The sequence below is a fragment of the Vanessa cardui genome, chromosome 11 (genome assembly GCF_905220365.1).
Source record: "Vanessa cardui chromosome 11, ilVanCard2.1, whole genome shotgun sequence".
NCBI classification, from domain to species: Eukaryota; Metazoa; Arthropoda; class Insecta; order Lepidoptera; family Nymphalidae; genus Vanessa; species Vanessa cardui.
Window position 1 is genome coordinate 7,657,543 of NC_061133.1, and position 12,921 is coordinate 7,670,463.

Here is a 12,921-nt window from a genome sequence, read left to right on the forward strand (position 1 = left end):
ATACGATTTATGGCCCATAAAAAGAAAGTAGATCGCTGGAAATTCAATTCCCTTAAAATAGTAAGTCTCAATGTTATTTCTTCTGTAACTCGATATATATGAGAAGAATTGGGCCAAGTTTCAAGTGGTTCGATATAAATATATGTTGGAATGAAATAAATCATAAAACATTACCTCATTTTCATTTTAATGAAAATATCATTTCCTTCCAAGGAGGTATATCCAAACTTTACATCCGTCATTTTGCATGGGCCAACGGTCGAGTGGCGGTGGCAGGGGTGCATGGGGGTCGGCGCGGCGGGTGGAGCGGCGCCACCCCGCGAGCCGTGAGCCCCCCCGCCCCCACGCGGGATCGATACGTCATTTGAGCTGGTCGCCATGGAGACCGCGAACGGAGCGGGGCGGCGCCGCGGCTTCGGGATGCCGGGATGGTGCATGGGACTTCGCGGATCCGCGAGATCGCGAGCTGCTAGCCCGCGACGCTATGTCCTCTTGAAACAATAAAAATATGCGACTATCTCCCTAATTACAACATTTAATTGAGTAATGATAATATTGTCCCTTATATTTCATAAGGAAGAAGATTAACGAACTTAATTTATCTCTGTAATCCTATAACGTAGTCATAAAATGTATTGAACGTTGAAAGTAGAGCTAAATGTTATTATTTTTTTTTTCTTACAATATTGAAAAACTATTTTACAAATCTAATAAGTTTTTCTTCTATATTTAATATTACTCCACATAATTTATCCATCCTAAAATAGCTCAATCATAATGTAGGTACATTTATTCCTTCTCCCGTTTATAGCGCATCCAATATTCTCAGATGGGCCATGTCTAGTTTTATACATCAGTAGGCGGGTTGAGACTGGGTAACCGCTATCCCAACGTTGTTCCTTTATTATAATATCTTGTTTTGACATGACAATACATTTCAAATATATAATGGTAGAGATATTATGACTAATAGGATTTTTTTATATAATAAGGTACATCTAGTAATTAATTAGGTACATTATAACAATAATTAAAAAAGAGTTTTGAATGGTTTTCTTAGAGTAAGTTATTTCATTTAAAAATATGTTTGTAATTTTTACATTGTTTGAATTTCGAATTTAAAATAATTGTAAGTAGGTATATCTTGTGCAATAAATCGAATAATACAATTCGGAAAACAATACATGAATATTATAAGCCATATACAACATTACTGACGTTTATGAGTTGCAAGGGAAAAGAAACATCTGGTGCTACGATTTGATTCATGTCTAAAGCAATATTGATCTAATTACGGAGTATGATATTTTTTATAGAAGTTAGTTTTAATAAATATTTATAACGCATATATAAAAAAGCAGGGGCTTATTGAGATATAAAAGATTTAGGACGCGTATTTTTTTCGTCTTCAGTGTGTTTTTGATAGGAAAGCAAAAATCAATTATTTTTTTTCAGTTTAAGTTATTAATTCGAACAATTAAAATACTTTTCGATACAGTAGAACATATACCTCATATATATCGTAAAGGTAATTAAGTAAAGCTTTAATAATGTTACGTACCTTCAATTATATGGCAACGTAAAATTTTATGTTATAATTGTTAATATCCGTAAATATTGTAGCTTCAAAAGCTATTTATATTATTCCGAAAAAAAAAGCTTTATTGTGCGTCGTTTTCCAAGGTTCTGAATAGTTTTACTCTATGATATTAGTGGAGGTAATATGAACATTAAGGCTGATTCAAAAATCGATAAAAAGGACAAAGTGCTGGTGTTATTCATTTGGTCGCAATCTCTCCCTGTGAATTATCATCCAAGTACATTTATGTTATAGTCCGTGCACCGCAGATCTGATTTGGTCAGTCACATAAAAGCTCGGACGCAATGTCTGATGCCTTCAACCCTGCCAAGACAATTTTGAATAACAAGGTGTTCTACGCAATCACTTTGTCTTCTTGAAACGTGACTGGAGTTAATCATAACTCCAGGCTTACACTCTCCATCCTTTGAAGTAACTGCTTCACGTGCTCCGCAGTAGTCCCAAATAAAGTAGTAACATCCGCGATATTTTATAACCACAAATACTAACGCTTTCATTCCAACCTTCTAGAATGATACGCATGAGGAGTTCCGTAAAGACGTTGAACGGCAGTGTTGACATTGTACATCTAGTACAGCACTGGGATGGAAATTTAATAATGATAGTTTAACAATGCTTCTTATAATAAGCAGCAGTGCTTCTAACCTCTTAAAGGCAACGCAGGTGAAGCATCACATATTTTGATGTTCCTTTTTCCAGGGAAGTCCACAAGTGCAGGGCATTACACCATATCAAACGCTTTGAAGAAAACTACAAACCAAATTTATATCGGCTTATTAATTTGTGTGGGTATCTTTTCCTCGAATTAATCCAGCTTTTTTTACATAAGTGTTAAGGCGTTCATGTGATAAGGCGGTATCTACTTAATTTTTGTTGAGCCTTTTTTGTGCAAGCTATAAAGATCGTATGTGCCCATTCTAAAAGCCAAGTAGCAGTTTGTCATATACCATGAAATGTAATGAATGGTGCTTCTCGTTTTCAGTAAGAAGTATTAATGGTTTCCATAGGCAAAGAATCCATGCTGGTGGCCGATTTTTTCCATTTTTTAGATCGTTTACTTCAGATTTAAGAAAGTCAGGTTTTAAATTCTTATTTTCTGGTCTTGTGTCTGGAAAGGCTAAATATTATTATTATTTTTCTATTATGTTCCTAAAGCTGATGAGGGATGTTTTTTGGCGAATAGCAAGCATAATTTAATTTGTTTAAAAAAACTAGATTGTCACAATTTTTATTTATTTATATGTCGATATGGAATAATTGTTTTGGGAACAGGAGCAACCCATCTTGCCTCATTTAAAACGAATGATAAATTGTAGTCAATAATTATTCATATTTATCGATAGTATTACATATTCAATTCCGGGAATACAAAGCTGAAATTTGTATTCCCGGAATTTTAAATAAAAAGCGTTGTTGTATACCGATGCTGAAAGATATTTAGCTTGTGCTGCTGTATGTTTGTTTATAAAAACAAAAGCTTAGTTATGTCACAACATTTTACAGTAATTCCAAATTTGTCAACATTTTATTTAATTGATAGATAAATGTATAATTAACGAGTAGTTCGCCAGAGAATCTCCATTTCGAACCTTTGAAATTTATTATAGTCTACATACCGTAAACATAATTATACAATACAATATTATGTATAGTGTCAATTTGATACTCGTATACTTATTCATATAAAATCGTCTTCTAACTGGAAAAGTATTAGACCTTATCAATGTCGGATTAATCATATCGTGTCCCTAAGGCAATGTAGGTCTCGACGCCCCATTTTCCTTTCTAACTTCTTTAAGTAAGTGTTTCTAACACATCTCATTTTTTTACGTAATTACAATTTTTCCATTTTTTATTACGAATAAGATTTTTCATCGTTTTATTCAAATACGAATTAATTTAATTAAGAATGTTTTTTTTACTCCTTGTATCCCTTGGTTTGCCTACGGTTTTCTAGCCGAGCGGCTCATGACCTCATTAACACGATACAAGTGTATCACTTTTGATTAGCTTTCTACTTGGTGGAAAAAGTTTATCGAACAAAATTCAATACTTATTTTTAGTATTCTAGTGTTTCGGTTTGAAGGGTGTCTGGGCCAGTGCAACTACTGGCGCAAGGGATATGATCTCATTGGTAATGAAAAGTATGGTTAATTTTCCTTTATATAGCACTGTCTATAAGCAGTGATGTCCACTGACCAACCAAAGGTGGTCCATTTGTCCGCTTACAAATAACACAAAAAATATGTTCAAATTTAAAGTCAACATTTGCTAAACAATATGATTTTAAGACAAATTAGTTATATTTTAGTTACTTCCGTTGCATACCGTCTGACGGATTTCTAGGGTAATTCGATATAAAAATGTTGTGAATATTATAATCTGGACTCATTAGTAGTATTTGTGATAGCTTTTAAATTTAAAATCTATTAGGAGTGTAGTAAAAATAGTACTATAATGGAAAAAAGAACTTATTATCTGTCATTCAAGTATACATATAGATTAAATATATATTAAAAAGATAATGTAAAAAACGTTATAATACAATATGCTTACAAGGCATACTCGTATGTGTTTTTATGTATACTGACGGACTCTTAACTGCATTAAAGTTCAATTTTACTTTTAAATTAATATTTTTGATAAACTTTCTAGACAAAATGAAAATGTCAACACTGTCCAATATCGTTAAATAAAACTTAATTTAAATTAAATTTTAATAGAACTTCCGTAATTTGTAGTCGGAAAAATAAAAGTTGTCAATGTCATTACAGTAAAGTATTAAATTATTTTGAAATTGTGGTATTGATGGCAGAAATTTATATGTTATGTATATTATATATATTGTTAGAAACTTAATTGAATCTACGGTTCTAGAGTATAGCGAAGACTGGTAGAGGTAGGTTCTTACAAAAGGAGACCCGGTACTGATAGAACTCAAGCAACCATTGGAAAACATTGTAAGGAAAGCTGCCAAATTTGTATCCGCTAATCCACGTTGGAGCAATGTTGTGGAATAAGCTTCGAACCTTCTCCTGAGAAGGAGAGGAGACCTTAGCTCAGATGTGGGACATTTATAGGTTTACTTAACTTAAGTTGACGTTTATTGTACAAGGTTTACGCAAAGCATGTATTTCAAATAGGAACAGACAATGAACTATTTTATTGTACTTTTTTGAAATCTAGACGAATTTTTAAAGTTAAATTTCATCTAATTTAATATTACATCTAATTTAAATTGATTCCTTACCATAGATAAACATTACAAACACACATGTGCCTTCGTGCTTTGGTGAAAAATTTAAACATAAGTTTAATAAAATTAAGTTTAATAATGAATATAATACTATTTTTTTATGTTTAATAATAACAGATAAATTATAGGCTGCTTAAACATTTAAAAAACCCTTTACATTAAATAGGTAATACAATAAAAAGTTAAGCCTATTAAAATGTATTTGAAAGTAAACAGCATTCTACTTTTTAAGTTATAAGCTTGGCCATCTGATCTTTTTATTTGTAAAAACAATTTTAAAAGTATAAAAAATACAGTAAATTTTTAACCATTATGAATGAAATTTTTTTCATCTAAGAATAATTGTTGTCGAAGTGACAATATTTTTTTCCGATCCTAATATCTTTTAATATTTCTGTCAGGAATAAACAGTAACGTAATTGTCTGTCTAAATGTCAGTATCTTCGATAGAATACGAATTCAATAGTGATAATACCCATACATTATCGTCCCCACTTAAATAATACGTCATGTTTTCAATATTAGTGGTCTAGGAATAATCTGTATGTATTTATTTAGAATATTTATACATAGCGAAAATCGTAAAAAGATCCATTTCAATAATATCTTCAACTATGTTATAATTTTTCATTTAATTATTTTGTTTGGTAGGTATTTGTATTATTTATTAACATTTGCTGTTTAATATTTGTCTTGACAAAATGCCTTTTCTAAACTAACGTAGGAAGAGAAGGAAAATGCAATTTCCTTGTAGCAATAGCTTAACAATTCAATTGATTCGCCAGCAAAGCACAACCATTCTTGGTTCATGTATATTCTATAGTTATAAAACGGCTATATGAGGCTAAATTTATCGATAAAGAATGTTTAATTTTGTATGTTACAAACAAACTATCTTTTCAATATACAGTGAGTAATAGGTTAGCAACTATTATATTACATAACATTTAATAGTAAGCTCAATATAATTAAACAATGTTTGAAGTCTAATTAAGGTCGATTTTATTTGATTTTGAATATTAGAATCAGCAGATGATTACATGTTTAATACTATACTGAAATAGTGGTAACATTGAATAAGCACTTATATAAGACTTATGCATTACCAAAGCTTTTACGGCGCAAAATGTGGGCTGAAATCAAACGCTCTAACTGCGATTAAAATAAGGTCGAATTTCTTAATGTATTTAAAAACTGTACTAAGTAATTTAACGATATTAATATTCTTTAATTTGTAATTTATAGTAATTCATTTTTTTACGAAAATATCATCTGTGGCCGTGTCAAATATGTTGTAAGGGAGTTTTGATAATGATTATTTTAAATGTGCGATACAATAAGAATTATGTTAACAAAGATAAATCTATGTTTTATTATATCAAAAATACAACCTACAAATACACAAACTTTCAAATACGTGTATTTGCTTATACAAACAAGAAAGTTAGCGAACAATATAAAAGTAATGGGATAGACTGAGATGGCTGTAGAGAACAAACGTTGGTGGGAAAGAGATGGAGTTATTTAAATTGAGGGTACATATTTCTACATAGGTAACAAATAGCTTGTTAAGAAAATATGGATACGACATTATGATTTCGTGTTATAGGTTTTTAATAATATTATTAAGATCAGTTACTTTCTGCTATAATATTTATTTATATGGCAATAATAAGTGTTTTCGTAATTGTGTTTGCGTACAACTTATACATATTACTAAAAAAAATAATCAATTACAATTATAAATTAGCCTATTTAAAAAACTCGGTACCATAATAAGTTATATCACAAAGTTTTTATTAAGTAAGTATACAAAATCGATTTTATTCTTAGCATCAAAAAAGCAACATTAATCTAGCATTTCAAGCGACAACGATACCTACTTTTATTGATAATCGTTTTTTTTATTTTTATAACAATGATCGGGCATTCACTGTTCGATGGAATAATTAGTTTTATTTTTAATTTTCTACTTGATAGAATTTTTATCCCTCGCACGCGACGATGCTGCTATCAAAGTTATATTATTCTGTGCATGAACTTTTATTCGGTTCGAGAAATGCTTCCATGTTATGATTATTGAACAAAAAGTAGAAAAGTTGAAGAGAGTTGCAGGAGCAACTTCAAGAACAGGTATTTACACTGTTTGAATATGTAGGTTGTGCAGGTAGTTTTAGATTATTTTGTTTAGATTATTAAAATAAGCAAATTAAAATTTCTGTTTAAGATTTTATGTGCTTTTATAAATTCTTGGGTTTCGTTCGGTTTCTTTTTAAGCCTTTTATTAAATGATTCCATATAGTTTTTTTGAAAAATATTTAATATACTAACGGATCGTTCATAATTTGAGTATGATAAATTGTTTTAACTATTATATCGTATTGTTTATGTAAACTGTGTTTTTTTCAGAAAATATGCTTTTGCCCTCTAGCCTAAAGCTCAGTACAAGATGACTCCTGGATGTGATTTATAAAGGTTTAATAGGATTTATATTAGAAAATCATAATACCGTAGTTACCGATGGTTTGGTTTTAAGTGTATGATACACTGTTTTTTATATATGATTTCATTTGTTGCCCTTCATTACATAATTTTCAGTAATCCATGAGTAACTACGGTAAGTAACAGTGTTTTATACACTAATAGATTACTGAATCATCGTCGTCTAAATATCTCTAAAGGTAATAATTATACAAAGTTCAAACAGATATTTTAACAAGAGTAAACTGTTTTGTATTCATCAAACTTTTTCGAAAAAACGAATTCGTCTGAAATTCACGTTGCCGTAATATTGGTGTCCGTCAAGTGATGTCTTGTAAATTTTGCATTGTAGGGCTAAGGCCCAATGCTAAATCCTTTGGAGTAGAAGGCTTTGGAGGTTATTTCATCACTGCTTGAATGTGGTGGTGGCACAAAAGTGGAAATTTTTTACCCGATATCTACAGGGGTTTTCCTGAGGTTTGTCTATAGTCATAAATAATAATAAAGTAAGCACACAAAAATTAAATGAGACCAGAGGTCACATTGACGTGTTCTAACTACTAGGCCATACGTATTCGATAAGACAGAAATAACAAACCGTTTCGAGAATTAAAGCTTAAAAATACAATCTTCGCAAATTAAATTACCAAGTCTACTGTAATAATAAGTAATATTTTAATTCGGTATTAATTATATGCAGATAACCGTAATTAAAATATATATTGCATAACTATTAAGTAACCCTTTCTTGATTATGATTTGGGTTAGGAGAAGCTCAAATTAACTAATTACGTTACTATGTTATTAACTAATGATTTGCAATAAGCCTTTCTTCTGACTTGTGACGTCATTCATGTAATAACACCAGGAACGGTTATTTGAAATGTCTACAATATAGAACATTTTAAATTTAAATTATACGCTATGCACCTTAGTAGTTGGAAGAGAATAATTATAATGATACTATTTATTATCGTGTAACAAGTTTCATCTCTTAAAGATAGTCTTGGTATGGTCGTTATATTAATAAACAAATAATATGTAACAATTCAAGAACATTTTCCCTTTTCTAGTAAGTACTCAAACAAAATATCAACCAAAAATTGAAAAATTCTCATTATTTACTAGATTAACTTAGTATGGGTAAGATTAGATGTAATACGATTATTGCTCGATAGAATAAAATAAATCTTAAGTCATATAAAGCTGGAACTAAATAAGTAGATACGTATTAAATTAGATTAAAAAAACATTATCTACATGTTATTCAAGTTATACCCAGCCGTGGCCTTGATCGCGTTAGATTAACCAAACGCTCTTACAATACAAAACTTGTTTAAAGTATTGTATTGTTAGGTTGTTTAATTCGTGTACAAGTATTATTATTTAATCATCATTCATATGTTAAGTGTGTTACACATTACAATATTAAAAGAAGATCAAGAAAAAGTCAAATATCTAATATTATATATTGGAAATATGAATTAATTTATGTAATTTCTTTATTCTTTCATAAGAAGTTTATAGCAAATTATTATTTTGTAGAGAACGTGTATTATATATTTTTTAAATTGAAATGTAAATTACTCGCTGAACCGATTTATTTAAATATGTGTTACTAACGCCATCTATCGGTTCTATTTTGTACCACAACGAAGATTAAGAACGGTTAACTTGCGAACTAGTAAGCTTAGAAAGTTTATAAGAATTTTGTAACTTAAATACAGAGGGCGACTCATAAAGCTTGATAAAGTTAAACGGCAAAAGGTACGTTATTCTACTTGTTTAAGCTTTCAATTACTTTAGACACAGAACATTTATTTGATCGTTATTACATTAAAAAAATTGTATTTTAGTTAAGCGCTTGTTATATCGTAAACATTATATTTTAAAAATATAAAATGCCTTTATAAATATGTAAGGATTGCTTATTAATAAAAGGTTTGAGTTAAGGCAAAATTTCAATGGAAAGCGTTTGGCACTTTTTTTAAAGTTAATATTATTACTAGACTAAACGAGTTATTTTCATTACAGTGTCTACGTTTGTTTTAGCAATTTCAATTTAGCAAATTTCTATATTAGTTACGTAATTAGTTCTCTAGGAATGTATTAATTAAGCTACGTGCCTACAAATTTTATCTTAATTATAATTACAAATATCTTTGAAAACGAAAGTTTACAATCAATGAGTCTTGCCTGCCATGACGTAAGGAACGGAAACGTAGAAACTGACCGCGGTACTAGTTTACAAATTCAAGGTCGTTCAGCATGCTATGGAGCGAAGTATGTTCAGGATATGTTTGAAGGATTTAATTCGTAATTTAGTTTTCAGTCATTCAGTCCTACTGAGTTGAATCGGAGTTTGTACCGACATCATTTGTAAAATGAATAGAACGATATCCCAGCCTCCTTTCGCCTTACCGTTTCGGGTAGTACTTCTGTGTGCAAGCCTGGTCAGATGTCGCTTAATCATCACATATTTTACGACCAAACAACAATATATGGTATTGGTGGGTTCCGGCATGAAGAGTGAGTAAGCCAGTATAAATCGGCACTTACACTGGCTTACTCTCTCTCACTTTTTAAACCGGTTGTGCCTGTGCATAACGGACATAACATCTTAGCTTGGTGGCCCAGGTTTGTAGCGTAGGCTAGGTTTGTAGTGTATCCGGGTTGTAAGGAAAGGTTAATATTTACACAATGATATTCTAATAAACAGATATGTTATATCCATACAAAACAACAGAAAAAAGTGTGCCGCGCCGGGGACCGTTTATTTTAGTTTATTTTTACATTTCGTGAAAAGTAAAAAGGATAGCATGATAAAAACAATAAGTAAAAGGGATAACTAGATGTTTTAATTACGCAAAACGTATTTCTACGTAATTATGATGTATTATAACGTATTACTACGTAAAACGATTAAAGGCAAACGTCCCAATTAGGACGTTTTCTAGTCTTCACTTTTTGCGCATCAATAACATATCTGTTTACTACAACATCATTGTATTTACATATAATGTTTCTTACAGTGTCAATATCAGAGTAATGGTGAATGAAATTTTCAATAATATTTCGTATATCATAAAAAGTATTTGATAATATTTTTATATATACATATATATATATATATATATATATATATTTGGAAATATATGAATTATTTACAAGCCGACACATGCCAATAATAAAGCGACGCAAGATACCACAAAATTTATTTGCGTCTGGGACTACCAGGGCAAGCTGTATTGTGTAGGAGAGATAGAGAAGCTAATTCCGAGAGCTGCTGAAAAATATCGGACTTGTAGCCACATAACACCTTATGAAACTCGGGATTCTCTACGTCGCATGAAGAACCGAAGAGCGGTGGAACATGACGACATATTAATCAAGGCATGATTGAAATCATTGGAATCTCTTGGATTATTCGTGTGTCCAATCTCGCTTAATTGTATATTGAACACTGGAAAAATGTCTACCAAGTTATAACGCACCAATATACAAAGGCATTTAAGCCGATGACATAGCGCTCGTTGACGAGAGGCGGCTGGAGTTGGAGCATATGGAGAACTTATGGAAAGGTGCGCTTGCTGCGATCTCCGGCTAAATGTGGCACTCTAGCCATCCAAATTGGGATTTAAGAGAAAGAAGATGCTGAGTTGTCAATAGCCGAAATTATCGAAAGCCAGGTAGAAGGAGATATGCAACAGGATAACTATATTCATATTCAGCGATTCGCCATTCGTTTAATCTTAAGCACATACATCATGTACCGGAAAAAACAGGCAAAAGGCAGTAGTTAGTCTTATTGTCAAAGAAAACATATTGTCAAATACATAATTGGTCTGTATATAGACCAATTATGTATAGAACGACACAAATTAGATGTAGCATCGGAAAATGCAATGGAATGAAAATAAAACCGATTGCTGCCGATTCACGACCAATGGAAATAGCTTCCTATCGCGCCAACAGAAACTACTCAATTCGGATGTGATCGGTTTTACGAATTTTGCCGATGCTACATCTAAGTTGTGTCGTACTGTATTTAACTAGCTGTGTCCGCTATCTTGTACGCGTTTGAATTAACAAAAAACAAAAAAAATTGTAGCCTAAGTTACTCCTTATTATATCAGTTATCTATCAGTGAAACTCCCGTCGAAATCGGTCTAGCTGTTCCATAGATTAGCCGGAACAAACAGACAGACAAACAGACAGACAAGAATTGTAAATAATGTTACTTTGGTATATGTACCGTGTATACGTACATATGCATTGAGTAAAAAAGGGCTATTTTAATATTACAAACAGAAACTCCAATTTTAATATATGTGTAGATAAGTAATGAAACAATTGAAATATAAATAGTTTTACCTTACGCCTGACAGCAGGTATTTTTTTAAGCTTTATAAACATAATATTGTGTACTATTACTAAAGTTATTAATTTCGGTATAATTACCATGTTTTTTATTTTTATTCGGTGGAGCTCGATATTTCGACATTATCTACGAATGTCTTGTTCACGAGTTCCCAAAATTAATAACTTTAGTAATAAAAATAACCATGTTAATCTAAAATTTTATATTCTGTACTATATTGGGCATTGTGATAGTACGAGATACTATAAGATAATTAATTTATCTGTTTGGTCATTACAAAGATTATATGTCAAATATTACTACTACTAACACTGATAAATTGCAAATGGGTTGCCTAACTAAATCAAGGGCTACTTTCCAATGAATATCAACAACATTTATAAAAAATTAAATAGACGTCAAAATTAGAAACAGCCAGTGAACTAAATATAAAAAATATGTCTATGAAACTACTGGACCGATTTTAATGAAACTTACACTGTTCCCTGAGTTGAAGTGTACTTAGATTAAAAATGATTATCTTTATACGACTTTTAGTTTTCGAGAGATTCGTGGATAAACACACACACACACATAACATATACACACTTATGAAATAGCAAACGAACCCTAAATGGAACGTCAGACTCGGATGTAATTAAATTCTAACAATGTTACATACATACACGTATGTCGAACTGCATAACTTCCTTTTTTAGAAGTCTGTTAATAACTAAATTTTTTCACTGTATTTTATATGTTGGGTAAAATTCCGCAGACATTTTTAACGTTGCCGTTTCCTAAATTCAAATCGTTTATAAAAAATACTTTGGTAAAAAAGGCATATTATTCGATACAAGATTTTATAGGTGATAAAAAAGCGTGGAGTTAAGCGTGTTGACTTCCAAGCAGGATATATTAATTTAAATAATTATATTTAACTAACTTGACTTTGTATTTTTTAAATGTTGAAAAAGAGTAACTACTGGGTATCTTGCCGGTTCTTCTCGGTAGGATCTACTTTTCGAACCAGTGGTAGCTTCACTTAATTGTAAAATCACGATTCAAAAGTGCTAGTAAAAGCCTCATTGAATAAAGTTTATTTTGATTTTGATTTTTTTTTATTATGTTAACAGTATGTAGCAACTGTGTTTGTTGGGATTAAAAAGAATAAATTTTGCTTAAAACTTAACATTAATAATTTGAGCATTCGTTGATGTGACG